Below are 18,604 nucleotides of genomic sequence, written 5' to 3' on the forward strand. Positions count from 1 at the left end.
TCTTCAGCTACGTATTTCTTTAGTGGCTGTCTCTTATTCCATATGGTGTCGATATGATATGTTCCTTCTGGAACGAAGCCAAAAATGGCCAGTGTTACTCTAACTGGCAGTGTTACTGTAACGCTGGGAGCGTACGACACAGGGAGGCGGTGACGTAACAGCTTGCATGTAACAACGCCTGTGTTATGCAGCCCAAGTTATTACAGGTTTAACTATCACTACATGCGACATCCTGGACCAAGTCATCCACAGAGCCCTTGACTCCCTCATAAAACTAAGCGAGCAGTATAATTACCATTACTCTAACTACCTGAGCACGACGGTACGATCCATGAGCACGACGTTACGACCCCTGAGCACAACAGAACGATCCATGAGCACGACGGTACGACCCTTGAGCACGACGGTACGACCTTTGAGCATGACGGTACGACCTTTGAGCACGATGGTACGACCCTTGAGCACGACGGTACGACCCTTCAGCACAACCTAAAGGGTCAGGTTCAAAGCAACCCGGGAGATCATACCCAGGAGGTTGGTGTCTTGCAGCCCAGACACCACGGGAGGGAGTGAGGGAGGGAGGACCTGTACTAACAAACCATGAGACACACGACGCCATCATCCTCCTCCTCAGGACCCACCACAGAGCCACGCCAAGACCAGCGCCACCACAATGACGTAGTGGAAGTAATGAAGCAATCCGCGGGGGTTGGTTTATCATGATAGAAGCGTGGGAGTCGTGACTTCTACGACGGGTCGTAGGATGCGCTAATGGTAGGTTCGGGGGATGGGAGGAGGCATGTGAAGGGAGAGGAGGGGGGTAGGTAGGCATGGGAATGGAAAGGTGCGTATATGGCACATCAGAGATAGTCAACCAAAGCCTCACGCGTCAGAAGCCTTATACCACACGTCTTTATAACTGTTTTCCTCTTGTCTGCTGTGCCTTCCCTATCGAGCCTCTTCTTCCCTTACCCATCTTGCAACCACAGACAGTCAGAGAGAACAGAAGTGTGCGGCGGGGGAGACACGGGAGGGATGGCAGGTACGAAGGGAGAGGAGGCCCTGGTGGCGACTGGAGATGTAACAGTACTAGGGGAAGGTCACTGCTGATGGGGGAAAGGTGACGTAACTCACTTTGACGACCTGTGAACGGCAGACGGGGTAGACGAGAGAGACCTGCACCTACGCACCTACCTTCCTACCTATGTGGCTAGCCATCTACCATCCTACCTTCCTTGCTACCTATCTACCTACCTATGTGGCTACCCATCTACCTTCCTACCTATCTATGTGGCTACCCATCTACCTTCCTTCCTATCTATCTATCTACCTACCTATGTGGGTTATGTGGCTACTCATCTACCTTCCTACCATATTTCCTATCTACTTACCCATGTGGCTACCCATCTACCTTCCTACCTACTTACCTGCCTTACTTTCTACTTACCCATCTAACTTCCAATCGACCTAGCTACGACGGGATTTTGCCACCAGCCAGCGCTATCGCGTAGCGCTCACCGCAACTTCTTGCCAGGCGCAGTAGATTACTTAGGTTCATCTGGGATTGACTTCAACCACACATCAAAGTTTTCTTTTAAATGCGTCTCTAGTTGGTGTTCCCTGCATACCTCTTCATTTCTCCTGGTGGTGCTCCTGCAGGGATCTCGTATATTCGTGTATCATTTCATTTTCGGTGTATTCCACTATACTTCTGCAGAGTTCTCAACTATTCCTTCTTAGCTAAGACGCTGCTGACGACCTGGAAGTTCCTCACAAGGTCCTTCGTTCCTGCGATCAGCAGCCATGCTGAGCCATCTCTCTCTCTCTCTCTCTCTCTCTCTCTCTCTCTCTCTCTCTCTCTCTCTCTCTCTCTTCTTTCTATGCTGCAAAGCTCAAGTTCATTCAGCTTCACACGGCAGATTATACGCTCCATCCCTTCAGTTCTGCTCGTGTAAACCTTGTGAATCCACTGCAACGTCTTTTGTTCCCATCTGTCTCCTGTGGCGTAAGTTGCTCTCATACTGCTAAATCACTTGGCTCGGTAGTTCTATCTTTAAATTCTCGTTTCTAGCTAGTGATGATCCCCGAGATCTTTAAAGACGTTTGTTCCACCATTTCTTTTTCTTTTTTGTCACTCTCCCTGATGTACAGTAATGACTTCCATGAGAGAGAGAGAGAGAGAGAGAGAGAGAGAGAGAGAGAGAGAGAGAGAGAGAGAGAGAGAGAGAATGGGTGAGTGAAAGTATGGGGATGTATGGGAGGGAGGGTGTCGGTCTCTGTGCAAATGTGGTGAGTGAGGATTATCATACAAAGGAGAGTGATGTTGTTGTCAGCGAGGGTGGGAGGCATTAGTGGGGAGTGGTGGTGGTGGTAACAGTGTAAGCCGAGGGACTGGGCTTTGGTGATTAGCTTCAGCACTTTATCTCCCAGACCACCAACCATGGCCCGGCGGGACATTATAGACGCTCGGCAAACTTGAGTATATGATGACACGAACGTGGCTGAAGACAGGCGAATACATACAGCAACATATCACTGGGTTCTTTCGAGGATGTTTCGTGATGGAAGAAGAGACAGAGGAGACATTCCTGGAAGTTGATAACTACAGAGGCGCAAATAAGGTCAGACGTGGACTTGAACCTACTCAGGTCAAAAATGAAATTTGTCTCTTTCGAAGGATATCGACGGAGGCAACTTGCACATGTGGACTGACGGCCTTACGTATTCAGTTTGTAGATACAGCAATACATGAGTCAGGAAATACACACACACACACACACACACACACACACACACACACACACACACACACACATACACACACACACACACACACACACACATACACACACACACACACACACACACACACACTTTACTGGATGGGTTTGTACATCTGGGTCTGAGATCCCTCACTGAGACATACACCATCACTGCCATAGCCACATCACAACCATCTGCACCATCATTTAACTCGTGACAAAAACAGAAAAAAGACTACAATTGTGTCACTATCACACTCAGTCTTGAAGCTTGCATATCTGCAAAATACACTAACAATTCTGCATTCACACATCATAGGTCACAACCCTCCATCATCACATCTCATTACTACAGCTGTAGCACCTGAATTTATTACACTACACCCATCTTCAGTAACAAAAAAAAAATCACGGAGCAAATGTCTGACAGACCGATGCCCAAAATGCGGTACAGTATCACAATCACATCACACATAAGTCACCATCAATACAACCACGTAATTCACCACATTATCACTACACAGTACATCACGTCAACACAACCGCATTCACTGTACATCACTGTCATCCCCCCACAAACACATTAACCATGTCAAACTTACGATTTCCATCTCTGTCATATCACTATAACCACCGTACAATGACCCCAAGTCATAATCACTGCAATCATTTCACAACCTCTCACCATCACAACTACATGTTCGTTATATTCTCTGCCTCCCTGACACTCTGTGTACTACATCCATGGGGCTCTCAGCCCCATGGATGTAACCAGCCTCATGGATTACTGTACTGCCCGTATGTATGAGGGGCTGACCCATCCTGTCCACCTCCGTCACTTGCCTCATGCACTCGAGGTTGGTCTGGTGCCTGTCACGTCTAGCCCGGGCTATAGGATGTGAGGCGGGTGAACAACGTCGTGATTAACCTAATCAACTTACGCTATCAATATGTGTACCACCAACCACCCACCCAGGAGGTTCCTCAGTGGATCACTGCACTCAAGGGCTTCACACAGAGGAAGCGCCACATGACAGAGGGGGCGAAACAGTCTCTCTCTCTCTCTCTCTCTCTCTCTCTCTCTCTCTCTCTCTCTCTCTCTCTCTCTCTCTCATGCGTGAGGGCACTCCAGGCTTGGTACTGGCAACGCTCTAAACACTATGCAGCCGTTGTGAACCAGTTGTTTGTGGTGGAAGCTGAACGGTATCTTTAAACATGGTGGAGCTCAAGGAAGTGCATCTTGCATTTAAGTCCCTGAGCACGACGGTACGATCCTTGAGCACGACGGTACGATCATTTAGCACGACGGTACGATCATTGAGCACGACCGTTCGTACGATTCTTCAGCACGAAGGTACGATTTTTGAGCACGACATCATGATCCTGAAGCCCGAAGACATGATCTTTGAGCACGAGGGTACGAACCTTGAGCATGACGGTAAGATCCTTGAGCACGACGCTACGATCCTTAACTATAACGATACGATCCTTGAGCACGACGGTACGATCCTTGAGTACGACAGCCTGACCTTTAACCTCACCATTTAAGTGTCATGTCAGAGACCAGGACATCATGCCCAGAGGCCTTACTGTCGTGCACAAAGGTCGTACTGTCGTGTACAAGAGTCCTACCGTCGTGTTCGAGTCGCATCGTCGTGCTCAAGGATCGTAAAGTCGTACTCAAGGATCGTACCATCGTACTTAAGGATCGTACCGTCATGCTCATAGATCGTACCGTCGTGTTCAAAGATCGCAGCGTCATGCTCAAAGGATCGTACCGTCTTGCTCAAGGATCGTACAGTCGAGCTCACGTCGTAGTCAAGGATCGTACCTCCGTGCTGAAGGATCGTACCGTCGTGCTCACGGATCGTACCGTCGTGCTCAGGTGGTTGATCCACTCTCTTCGTAACGGTCGGGAGACGTGACATCCACATACCCAGGTGGTGGTGGTGGTCGCTACGGTGCAGCCAGCGGAGGGAAGTTACGGCGTCACATTAACATTTCCTCTTAACGATGAACTCTCGTCTCGCAGCGCACCTACCCGTTTGACTACGGCTCCTCCTCAGTACCACATCTCACCACTCACCGCACCTCACAGGCTCCAGACTCACAATAAAACATATTGAAAATAGTCACTGGGGTCAAGGATGAATACGATGCGTAAGGTTATATTAAAGATGAATAGGATGGGTAAGGTGTGTGTTCAAGATAAATAGGATGGGTAAGGTGTGTGTTCAAGATGAATACGATGCGTAAGGTTATATTAAAGATGAATAGGATGGGTAAAGTGTGTGTTCAAGATGAATAGGATGGGTAAGATGTGTGTTCAAGATGAACAGAATGGGTAAGGTGTGTGTTCAAGATGAATAGGATGGGTAAGATGTGTGTTCAAGATGAACAGAATGGGTAAGGTGTGTGTTCAAGATGAATAGGATGGGTAAGATGTGTGTTCAAGATGAATAGGATGGGTAAGGTGTGTGTTCAAGATGAACAGAATGGGTAAGATGTGTGTTCAAGATGAATAGGATGGGTAAGATGTGTGTTCAAGATGAATAGGATGGGTAAGATGTGTGTTCAAGATGAACAGAATGGGCAAGGTGTGTGTTCAAGATGAATAGAATGGGTAAGATGTGTGTTCAAGATGAATAGAATGGGTAAGGTGTGTGTTCAAGATGAAGAGAATGGGTAAGGTGTGTGTTCAAGATGAATAGAATGGGTAAGGTGTGTGTTCAAGATGAATAGAATGGGTAAGGTGTGTGTTCAAGATGAACAGGATGGGTAAGGTGTGTGTTCAAGATGAATAGAATGGGTAAGGTGTGTGTTCAAGATGAATAGAATGGGTAAGGTGTGTGTTCAAGATGAACAGGATGGGTAAGGTGTGTGTTCAAGATGAATAGAATGGGTAAGGTGTGTGTTCAAGATGAACAGGATGGGTAAGGTGTGTGTTCAAGATGAATAGAATGGGTAAGGTGTGTGTTCAAGATGAACAGGATGGGTAAGGTGTGTGTTCAAGATGAATAGAATGGGTAAGGTGTGTGTTCAAGATGAAGAGAATGGGTAAGGTGTGTGTTCAAGATGAATAGAATGGGTAAGGTGTGTGTTCAAGATGAATAGAATGGGTAAGGTGTGTGTTCAAGATGAACAGGATGGGTAAGGTGTGTGTTCAAGATGAATAGAATGGGTAAGGTGTGTGTTCAAGATGAATAGAATGGGTAAGGTGTGTGTTCAAGATGAACAGGATGGGTAAGGTGTGTGTTCAAGATGAATAGAATGGGTAAGGTGTGTGTTCAAGATGAACAGGATGGGTAAGGTGTGTGTTCAAGATGAATAGAATGGGTAAGATGTGTGTTCAAGATGAACAGAATGGGTAAGGTGTGTGTTCAAGATGAATAGAATGGGTAAGATGTGTGTTCAAGATGAACAGAATGGGTAAGGTGTGTGTTCAAGATGAATAGGATGGGTAAGGTGTGTGTTCACGATGAATAGAATGGGTAAGGTGTGTGTTCAAGATGAATAGAATGGGTAAGGTGTGTGTTCAAGATGAATAGGATGAGTAAGGCAAAGGACTGAGCAAGGTCATGAAGCTGCTCTATATGATTGGTGTCTTGTGCAACCTTACCTCCCCTTCAACCCCCACCACCACAACATCTACAGCCCTTTAACCCCACTGATGACCTCTGACGCTGACCCTTGACCTACGCCCTCCTTGGCTGCGCCTCGCAAACCTGCCAGACCACCCCCCCCCCCCCCCTCCCTAACCTTCTCAGTACTGTAGATTGCAGGGTGAGGGGTTGGACCATCTGCACTGCTGTTGATGTACAATCATTCTTACCTATGCTCGATCGCCACTTCCCACGTAGCTAGGTAGCGACAGTCCGAGAATGACCTGTACTGTCATGTACAGTACACCGAAAGCAGAGCCCCCTAACCACAGCCAAGCCCTGCAGACCTTTTCATGGTTTCCTGGTGCGTCCCATTAACAACACGTCGCGCACTGTATATGACATCGCTCCAATTTCTCTCTATCCCATGCACGCCTCCCACCCTCCTGCATGTTCAGTCCTAGAGCACTCAAAGCATCTTTCACACCATCCTTCAACCTCCTCCTCAGTTCCCCCTTCTCAGTTTTATTTCCACTTCCGCCAAGTATACCCCAACTTCGTCTTAAACACCACTCCATCAGAGACGCACCTGTTACCACACTAACCAGATAAATACGACTCACCATTTCCTATCTATGCTCTAGGTCTCCCATTCTATGACGATTCAACACATCCCAGAATCTTCCATGCCCATGAGGCGACTACCGTAATGAAGATACCGATCACCTGCTGCTCTGTTGTCATACACTCTACCCACACAGATATAAGCACAACATCGCTATACTCTATGACCGTTGGTCCCGCCCGACGGACGTGGCCGGCCTCCTGAGCGCTGCAGACAAAGGGGACTCCTGGGTCAGGAATTAAGTACTAATACATATGAATCTATAATTCTTTTTTGATCATATAATACAAGAACCCTTTTCTACGGGGCTCTTGCAGCTTCAGGACTGCGCTGCATCCAGTAACAGGAATAAGTTCCGCGACAAGAATGCATTCCTTTACGTCCGATGATGATGATGCTCCCTCGTCATGAGCAGTTGAGTGGTTTGTCAGCCGTTGTGGTGCACGAGACCAGGCATTTGTGATGGGTGATTTAAATGCGAGGGTAAGTAACGTGGCATTGAGGGTACAATGGGTGCGCATGGTGTATTCAGTGTTATGAACGGAAATGGTAAAGAGCTAATGGAGTTGTGTGCTGAATAAAGACTGGTGATTGGGAATACCTGTTTTAAAGAGAGATATACACAAGTATACGTATGTGAGTAGGAGAGATGGTCAACGGGCATTATAAGATTACGGATTAAATGACAGGCGTGTAAAAAGACTTTTGGATATAAATGTGCTGAGAGGGGCAGCTGGTGGGATGTCTGATCACTACCTTGTGGAGGAGAGGGTGAAGATTCGTAATTAAAAGTTTTCGAAAAGAGGAGGCAATGTCGGGGAGAAGAGAGTAGTGAGCTTGGAAAGAAGACGTGTGTGAAGAAATACGAGGAAAGATTGTGAGTAGAATGGCAAAAAGTGAGAGCATATGAAGTGAGGGAGTAGGTGAGGAATGGGAGGTATTTAGGAAAGCAGTGATGGCATGTGCAAGAGATGCATGTGGTATGCGAAAGGTAGGGGGTGGCCAGATTAGAAAGGGTAGTGAGTTGTGGGGTGAAGAAATAAAGTTGCTAGTGCAAGAGAAAAGAGCGGCGTTTGGGCAGTACTTACAAGGAAGGCGTGCAAATGATTGGGGGATGTATGAGAGAAAGCGACAGATGTAGGGTGCTTTGGTCGGGATGGTATGCGAAGTGAGGGAGTCAGGGAGAGCGGTTTGATGAAAAGAGAAGCCTTCCGGAAGATGAAATCCAGCAAGGCGGCGAGATAGGATGGTACTGCAGTTGAATTTATTAAGAAAGGGGGTGACTGTGTTGTTGAGTGGTTGGAAAGGATATTCAGTGTATGTATGGATCATGGTGAAGGGCCTGATGATTGGCGGAATGCATGTATAGTGCCACTGTATAAAGGCAAAGGGGATAAAGATGTATGTATAATCTACATAGGCATAAGTGTGTCGAGTCTTCCTGGGAAATTGTATGCGAGGGTATTGACTGAGAGGTTGAAGGGCTATACAGAGCCTAATGATTGGGTTGAGCAGTCTGGTTTCAGAAATGGAAGAGGATGTGTGGATCAGGTGTTTGCTTTAAGGAATGTGCGTAAGAAATACTCAGAAAAACAGATGGAGTTGTATGTGGCATATGGATCTGGAGAAGGCATATGATAAGTTTGATAGAGGTGCTTTGTGGAAGGTCTTAAAAAGATATGGTGTGCGAGGTAAGAAGCTAGAAGCAGTGAGAAGTTTTTTCAAGGTTTTAAGGCGTGTACGAGTAGGAGGAGAGGAGAGTGATTTGTTCCCAGTGAAGGTCGGTCTGTAGCAGGGGTGGGTGATGACACGATGGTTGTTTAATTTGTTTGTGGAGGGAGTGGTGAGGGAGGTAAATGCAAGAGTTTTGGAGAGACGAGCGAGTACGCAATCTGTTGGGGATAAGAAGGCCTGGGAAGTGAGTCATTTGTTGATGTGCTGATGATACAGCACTTGTGGCTGAGTCGAGTGAGAAATTGCAGAAGTTGGTGACTGAGTTTGGAAAAGTGTGTGAAAGGAGAGAGATGAGAGTAAATGTGAATAAAAGCAAGGTTAATTATTAGGTTTTGTAAGGTTGGGGGACAAGTAAAAATTGGAGGAAGTGAAGTGTTTTAGATATATGGGAGTGGACCTGACAGCGAATGGAACTTTGAAAGCGGAAGTGAGTCCTAAGGTAGTGGTGGGAGCGAAGGTTCTAGGAGCAATGAAGAATGTGTGGAAAGAACATTATCTGGAAGAGCAAAAATAGCTATGTTTGAAGGAATAGTAGTTCCAACAATATCATATGGTTGCGAGGCATGGGCTAAATATAGCGTTATACAGAGGAAGGTGGATGTATTGGAAATGAAATGTTTGAGGACAATATGTGTGTGTGTGTGTGTGTGTGTGTGTGTGTGTGTGTGTGTGTGTGTGTGTGTGTGTGTGGATGTGTCTTTCTTTATCTCTTATGTGGTGCCACCTCGCTAACGCGGGAAACGGCGATTATGCACTATAAATAAATATATATATATATATATATATATATATATATATATATATATATATATATATATATATATATATATATACATCTTTTCTTTCTTTCAAACTATTTGCCATTTCCCGCGTTAGCGAGGTAGTGTTAAGAACAGAGGACTGGGCCTTTGAGGGAATATCCTCACCTGGCCCCCTTCTCTGTTCCTTCTTTTGGAAAATTAAAAAAAAAAAAAAATATATATATATATATATATATATATATATATATATATATATATATATATATATATATATATATATATATATATTTCCCTTACTGGAAAAACAATCACTCTTGAAGTAGAACCTTCAGACACAATTGAAAATGTGAAGGAAAATAGTGAAATTGGAAAAAATGTAGCTTAGACATTGAAGCTTATTGATACAGTGGTTAAATTGATGAGAACTGCTATTGACGTTTGTGTAAATAAATCATACATTTCCTTTTTTCCATAGCCAGAGGTTGAACCATTATGTGACATTCATGTTTTTCCATTCATTTCAAGCTAGAAGTTTCAGTTTTCTAAATTGTTTCTTACATTTTTCATATGTATATATATGTATGTGTGTGTGTGTGTGTATATGTGCGTATGTATGTGTATGTGTGTGTATGTGTATATGTATATATATATGTATATTATCCCTGGGGATAGGGGTGAAAGAATACTTCCCACGTATTCCTCGCGTGTCGTAGAAAGCGACAAGAGGTGACGGGAGCGGGGGGCCAGAAATCCTCCCCTCCTTGTATTAACTTTCTAAAATGGGAAACAGAAGAAGGAGTCACGCGGGGAGTGCTCATCCTCCTCGAAGGCTCAGAGTGGGGTGCCTAAATGTGTGTGGATGTAACCAAGATGTGAAAAAAGGAGAGATAGGTAGTATGTTTGAGGAAAGGAACCTGGATGTTTTGGCTCTGAGTGAAACGAAGCTCAAGGGTAAAGGGGAAGAGTGGTTTGGGAATGTCTGGGGACTAAAGTCAGGGGTTAGTGAGAGGACAAGAGCAAGGGAAGGAGTAGCAATACTCCTGAAACAGGAGTTGTGGGAGTATGTGATAGAGTGTAAGAAAGTAAATTCTCGATTAATATGGGTAAAACTGAAAGTTGATGGAGAGAGGTGGGTGATTATTGGTGCATATGCACCTGGGCATGAGAAGAAAGATCAAGAGAGGCAAGTGTTTTGGGAGCAGCTGAATGAGTGTGTTAGTGGTTTTGATGCACGAGACCGGGTTATAGTGATGGGTGATTTGAATGCAAAGGTGAGTAATGTGGCAGTTGAGGGAATAATTGGTATACATGGGGTGTTCAGTGTTGTAAATGGACATGGTGAAGAGCTTGTAGATTTATGTGCTGAAAAAGGACTGATGATTGGGAATACCTGGTTTAAAAAGCGAGATATACATAAGTATACTTATGTAAGTAGGAGAGATGGCCAGAGAGCGTTATTGGATTACGTGTTAATTGACAGGCGTGCGAAAGAGAGACTTTTGGATGTTAATATGCTGAGAGGTGCAACTGGAGGGATGTCTGATCATTATCTTGTGGAGGCTAAGGTGAAGATCTGTATGGGTTTTCAGAAAAGAAGAGTGAATGTTGGGGTGAAGAGGGTGGTGAGAGTAAGTGAGCTTAAGAAGGAGACCTGTGTGAGGAAGTACCAGGAGAGACTGAGTACAGAATGGAAAAAGGTGAGAACAATGGAAGCAAGGGGAGTGGGGGAGGAATGGGATGTATTTAGGGAATCAGTGATGGATTGCGCAAAAGATGCTTGTGGCATGAGAAGAGTGGGAGGTGGGTTGATTAGAAAGGGTAGTGAGTGGTGGGATGAAGAAGTAAGAGTATTAGTGAAAGAGAAGAGAGAGGCATTTGGACGATTTTTGCAGGGAAAAAATGCAATTGAGTGGGAGATGTATAAAAGAAAGAGACAGGAGGTCAAGAGAAAGGTGCAAGAGGTGAAAAAAAGGGCAAATGAGAGTTGGGGTGAGAGAGTATCATTAAATTTTAGGGAGAATAAAAAGATGTTCTGGAAGGAGGTAAATAAAGTGCGTAAGACAAGGGAGCAAATGGGAACTTCAGTGAAGGGCGCAAATGGGGAGGTGATAACAAGTAGTGGTGATGTGAGAAGGAGATGGAGTGAGTATTTTGAAGGTTTGTTGAATGTGTTTGATGATAGAGTGGCAGATATAGGGTGTTTTGGTCGAGGTGGTGTGCAAAGTGAGAGGGTTAGGGAAAATGATTTGGTAAACAGAGAAGAGGTAGTGAAAGCTTTGCGGAAGATGAAAGCAGGCAAGGCAGCAGGTTTGGATGGTATTGCAGTGGAATTTATTAAAAAAGGGGGTGACTGTATTGTTGACTGGTTGGTAAGGTTATTTAATGTATGTATGACTCATGGTGAGGTGCCTGAGGATTGGCGGAATGCGTGCATAGTGCCATTGTACAAAGGCAAAGGGGATAAGAGTGAATGCTCAAATTACAGAGGTATAAGTTTGTTGAGTATTCCTGGTAAATTATATGGGAGGGTATTGATTGAGAGGGTGAAGGCATGTACAGAGCATCAGATTGGGGAAGAGCAGTGTGGTTTCAGAAGTGGTAGAGGATGTGTGGATCAGGTGTTTGCTTTGAAGAATGTATGTGAGAAATACTTAGAAAAGCAAATGGATTTGTATGTAGCATTTATGGATCTGGAGAAGGCATATGATAGAGTTGATAGAGATGCTCTGTGGAAGGTATTAAGAATATATGGTGTGGGAGGAAAGTTGTTAGAAGCAATGAAAAGTTTTTATTGAGGATGTAAGGCATGTGTACGTGTAGGAAGAGAGGAAAGTGATTGGTTCTCAGTGAATGTAGGTTTGCGGCAGGGGTGTCTGATGTCTCCATGGTTGTTAAATTTGTTTATGGATGGGGTTGTTAGGGAGGTAAATGCAAGAGTTTTGGAAAGAGGGGCAAGTATGAAGTCTGTTTGGGATGAGAGAGCTTGGGAAGTGAGTCAGTTGTTGTTCGCTGATGATACAGCGCTGGTGGCTGATTCATGTGAGAAACTGCAGAAGCTGGTGACTGAGTTTGGTAAAGTGTGTGGAAGAAGAAAGTTAAGAGTAAATGTGAATAAGAGCAAGGTTATTAGGTACAGTAGGGTTGAGGGTCAAGTCAATTGGGAGGTGAGTTTGAATGGAGAAAAACTGGAGGAAGTGAAGTGTTTTAGATATCTGGGAGTGGATCTGGCAGCGGATGGAACCATGGAAGCGGAAGTGGATCATAGGGTGGGGGAGGGGGCGAAAATTCTGGGGGCCCTGAAGAATGTGTGGAAGTCGAGAACATTATCTCGGAAAGCAAAAATGGGTATGTTTGAAGGAATAGTGGTTCCAACAATGTTGTATGGTTGCGAGGCGTGGGCTATGGATAGAGTTGTGCGCAGGAGGATGGATGTGCTGGAAATGAGATGTTTGAGGACAATGTGTGGTGTGAGGTGGTTTGATCGAGTGAGTAACGTAAGGGTAAGAGAGATGTGTGGAAATAAAAAGAGCGTGGTTGAGAGAGCAGAAGAGGGTGTTTTGAAGTGGTTTGGGCACATGGAGAGAATGAGTGAGGAAAGATTGACCAAGAGGATATATGTGTCGGAGGTGGAGGGAACGAGGAGAAGAGGGAGACCAAATTGTAGGTGGAAAGATGGAGTGAAAAAGATTTTGTGTGATCGGGGCCTGAACATGCAGGAGGGTGAAAGGAGGGCAAGGAATAGAGTGAATTGGAGCGATGTGGTATACCGGGGTTGACGTGCTGTCAGTGGATTGAATCAAGGCATGTGAAGCGTCTGGGGTAAACCATGGAAAGCTGTGTAGGTATGTATATTTGCGTGTGTGGACGTATGTATATACATGTGTATGGGGGGGGTTGGGCCATTTCTTTCGTCTGTTTCCTTGCGCTACCTCGCAAACGCGGGAGACAGCGACAAAGTATAAAAAAAAAAAAAAATATATATATATATATATATATATATATATATATATATCCCTGGGGATAGGGGAGAAAGAACACTTCCCACGTATTCCCTGCGTGTCGTAGAAGGCGACTAAAAGGGGAGGGAGCGGGGGGCTGGAAATCCTCCCCTCTCATTATTTTTTTTTTAATTTTCCAAAAGAAGGAACAGAGAAGGGGGCCAGGTGAGGATATTCCCTCAAAGGCCCAGTTCTCTGTTCTTAACGCTACCTCGCTAAGGCGGGAAATGGCGAATAGTTTGAAAGAGGCGTGGGCTATGGATAGAGTTGTGCGCAGGAGGATGGATGTGCTGGAAATGAGATGTTTGAGGACAATGTGTGGTGTGAGGTGGTTTGATCGAGTAAGTAATGTAAGGGTAAGAGAGATGTGTGGAAAAAAAAAGAGCGTGGTTGAGAGAGCAGAAGAGGGTGTTTTGAAATGGTTTGGGCACATGGAGAGAATGAGTGAGGAAAGATTGACCAAGAGGATATATGTGTCGGAGGTGGAGGGAACGAGGAGAAGAGGGAGACCAAATTGGAGGTGGAAAGATGGAGTGAAAAAGATTTTGTGTGATCGGGGCCTGAACATGCAGGAGGGTGAAAGGGGGGCAAGGAATAGAGTGAATTGGAGCGATGTGGTGTACCGGGGTTGACGTGCTGTCAGTGGATTGAATCAAGGCATGTGAAGCGTCTGGGGCAAACCATGGAAAGCTGTGTAGGTATGTATATTTGCGTGTGTGGACGTATGTATATACATGTGTATGGGGGTGGGTTGGGCCATTTCTTTCGTCTGTTTCCTTGCGCTACCTCGCAAACGCGGGAGACAGCGGAAAAAAAAAAGAAAAAAAAAAAAAAAAAATATATATATATATATATATATATATATATATATATATATATATATATATATATATATATATATATGATACCTATAACAATCTGTGAGCGAAAACAAGTGAGGATGACTATATCATAATCCATTACTATGAGCCACAAGATAATTGTAGTACCAGGCGGTGCGTGGCGGGGGCTGCGCGGCCTTCACCTCCCGCCCGCAGCCTGAAAAGGGAGGGAAGGGCGCCCTACACAAGCGGGTCATGACCGTAAGACTATCGCTAGTGCCACCTGAGGCACTCAAGCCCAGGGCCACGATGCCCTAGTGCCAGCAGTACCTTTGGCATCCCACAGCCTCCGTCGCGTTATGCTGGACACACACACACACACACACACACACCCACACACACACACACACACACACACCTCACTTGTATGAACTTCAACTACTCACAACTCTGAGACACGGCGCGGGCACGAGGTGGTCACACAGCAGGGGACGTGTCTGAAACATGAAGGCGTAACTACAGCAGTTACATTACACCATGTGTAACTGTGGTGGCATCAGTTGATCACCTCTTTAGTAATGAAGACACTGGCCAGGCAGGTTGCTACAGGGGGTACGTCCTGTGCTTGGAATATTAACCACTTGTACACGACTGTATAACCCTTGGGTATGATGGCTCGGCCTTTGAGCTGACCCTTAACGTTGAGTCATTCGTACAAAATGAGTGTGTGTGTGTGTGTGAAGACTTCTTATCAAACCACTGGTGATGTTTGACAGTTTCCCTTAAGAAAGACGGCATTACGAATGGTAAGGTCATTACGGCGCTGATAAATGAATACAGATATAAAGAGGTGAAAGAAATGTAGTCCTGAAGACTGAGTCATGTGTGGAGAGAGAGGGAGAATACGATGTGGACTGTGGCATTGAAATAAGATGCCAGGAAGCACCAGCCTACCAGCCAGTAACGCTAGAATGCATCGCCTGCAAAACACAATAGAGGAAAGTCAAGCAGGAGAATGTGTGTGTATTTCTTGCCTGGCATCAGCTATTGCAATGGAGGAAAAAACGGATCCAGAAACAAAAGATCTTGCGAGACTATTGGTTTTCGATACGAGAGTAAGCAACATTATAGAGAAAATGAGTAGGTAGGTGGACTATAGATTCTTAGACAGCCAGAAGTCCCTTGATACTACCGTTCAAACAACAGTGATGAAGCTTCATATCCAAAATGGAGCCAGAAGAGAGATACACACTTGTGTATGGACTGACAGATATCAGATTTGGAGGGAAAGAGAACACAAGTCAGGGGATCCTTTTCTAGCTGGATATGGGTAACATGAAGTACTGGGGCTACTATTATCAAAGACCTATGCAGCCTATTTACCGTATGCCTGAACCTGTTTGTTGATGAAGCTAAAATCATAAAAGCAGTGCGAAGTGAGAAACCGCGAAATAATACGGAGAAACCTAGGCAAAACGGAACACTGGTTAGTCAAACGGCAAAGGAAATCTAATACTGTAAGACGCAATCGTGGAGATGAGAGAGGTGTCAAGCACACTAAAGTGTGTGTACTATATTTGGAAGAAACAAATTACAAGAACTTGCGTTGTGACAGGGACTTAGGAGCTGACATGACGCAAATTCTGTCACCAGATTATGATATGAGGGGTATGAAAAAGGAAAACTATATTCTGGTCATCGCAAATCTATCTTGTACATAAATCTGACCACGTTGGAACATGTCGCAACCATCTGGTCTCCTCCGTCACACAACTGCTGGAAAAGTTCCAAAAGAATTGAGATCGAGTGGAGTGAGTTATGCAGACAAAGAGGCAAGCCTACGATCTGCCTGCTCTACAAAAAAAAAAAAAAAAGAAGGCAAGAGAAGACAAGATAAACACATAAAAATTCCAGGGAGGCGACGAATACGTTGGCGGAGAACAGTTCTTTGATATCAGAAGAGAATCCAGAACGAGACAGCGTCTGGAAGGCAGACAAAACAAGTTTATGGTGGGACATCAAGCAGCATGCTTCAGCAACAGAGCTGTAGACACCTGGGACAAGCAATGAGGAAATTCAGCATTGGTATATTCAAAAGCCTTTATTTTATGATCAAAGAATACAAGGATAAAAGCAGAGTCCCTGGGAATATAACGTTCCCTCGCCCTATCTACATACAGGTTATAAGCCATCTTACATAATGCTGCCACGGGTCATTACACCCGAGAGGCACAGCGGAAAGCACAAGTGGTTCTGATGTGAGCTCAACCGGTACATGTCGCCTCACTGTCCCACCCACCCGCGCACCTGACCGACCTGTCAGTCAGGCTCTGGGTGGTGAACTTCCTGTTTGAGCAACCGTTGCCGCGCCTCTTGTCCCTCACACACATGACCATAACCCTCCAAAGGAATACCGAAAATAAAACCCATAATTAAAGATTACTAATTGTGTAGTGAAAAAAAAAGAATCGAACAAATTAGGCCATTAGTTTGGTAAACTCTTCCCCACTGCTAACTGACAATGTACCCGGGACAACCATCTTAGGTACCCAGTTGTTTATACAACTGAACTGGCTCTGGTTACACCAGGGAGAGTATGACGGTGTCTGTCAGGCCAACATTCATCATGATTACATTTCGCAACACAACATGCACACATCTACAACTAACCATGATCCAACAACACAGGAAGACCAAAGTGATTCACGGGAGAACTGCCTTAGTTTACTGAACACCGTCTACCACAAACTCACTACTAAGAACCATCAACAACAACCTACTTTCCTCTGGAAAAAAAAAAGTGAAAAAGCATTACAGTGGTTATCTGAAATAACATAACCTGATACCGTTTTCCAATGGTTTGTCCTCAACAACGCCTTCGAGAGATGACGCGAGCAAGACACGCACTAAGAGCCTACTGTGTTACCGTCCAAGGTGTTACGCGCTCTGGACTCTGGCAACGATGATAAGAATATCAATGTGACTATCATCCTGGAGGGACGACTTACGTTCACTGACTACCTTCTTACCTCCTCCTACCCTGAGGATAGGCGACTCTCCCGCCCACCTGCTCACGCCCGCCGTGCCAGGGACGGCAACACACACACACACACACACACACACACTGGCTAAAGTTTGCACCAGACGAAAAAAAAAATGGACAACAACTATTATAAAGAAAATAGTTACGATGTGTAATATGAGAAAGCATCAGGTTGCCACACCACAATCCTGGAATGGCCATGGAGGCAAGATTTAGTATGGAGACATTCCATTCTCTTCTGAAGAAAATGGGATTTGTCCTTTCAATTTTCAAGCACATTTCTCTTCTTTTTTTTCTTACATGTCATGTGAATTTATTTTGGAAACATTCGCAAGTTCGTGGGTGCGTTCGTATTCTCAAGTTCTCAAGTGCGTTCGTATGCACAACCACTACACAACATGACTGTGCCCCTCACCAACGTATGAACTGTAGGGCACCTTCAGGAAACTCATTTCTACGATGGCCACATTGAAGATAAGCAAAATACGATACCGTTAACTTCTTTATTTCCTGATTTCAGTGAGGCGTATAACGAAATGGCTTCGAAACGTCAAAATGTCGAGTAACACAAGACGTGGGAAAGGGAAATACTCTTAAGAGATGTTTTAGAAATTTCCTATTAGCTTCAAGTGCAAAACAATATCATATTTTCACTCCCTCACTCGCGTTGTTCACACTCTGACCTGACCCTTTAATTGTGTCAGGTCAGAGGCTGAGCCATTGTATAGATATCCGAGGGTCGTACCGTCATGTGCTCCAGGGAGGGAAAGTTTCACCCAGTGACCAGTGCACGTTCGGCTCAGGTTTCATCATTACGGTGACACAAGGCATGTCTCATGTAGGAGGAGGAGGAGCAACACACACACACACACACACACACACACACACACACACACACACACACACATACACACACACACAGCTAATTATAAAAGAACACGTGATTCAGGAATATGCTGTTAGCCACATGGAAAATGATAAACTGAGATCCGAGCGTTAATTATCACGAAAGCGTTTGGGTCTTTGTGTATCATTTGCCTTGTGGCTACCAGCATATACATATACAGGTAGGTGTCACCGGACTCTGCCTGCCGATACATTCCAAAGGAGCTCCAGGAAAAGAGGTCCTGCGTAGTGAGCAGGCGCTTGTAGATGAGGACATGAACGATCGAAAACTTCTTGAAGAATACTAGAAATTGAATATGTGTGTGTGTGTGTGTGTGTGTGTGTGTGTGTGTGTGTGTGTGTGTGTGTGTGT

General features: G+C 45.0%; 1 protein-coding gene across 3 annotated transcripts in view; it reads left to right on the plus strand.

Annotated features, from left to right (window-relative positions):
* LOC139747474 (uncharacterized) overlaps positions 1 to 18,604 on the plus strand; it is a 271,738-nt gene that overhangs the window by 223,380 nt on the left and 29,754 nt on the right. The gene's annotated exons all lie outside the window — the stretch shown is intronic.

The sequence above is a fragment of the Panulirus ornatus genome, chromosome 68, assembly GCF_036320965.1.
Source record: "Panulirus ornatus isolate Po-2019 chromosome 68, ASM3632096v1, whole genome shotgun sequence".
In the NCBI taxonomy this organism is placed as follows: domain Eukaryota; kingdom Metazoa; phylum Arthropoda; class Malacostraca; order Decapoda; family Palinuridae; genus Panulirus; species Panulirus ornatus.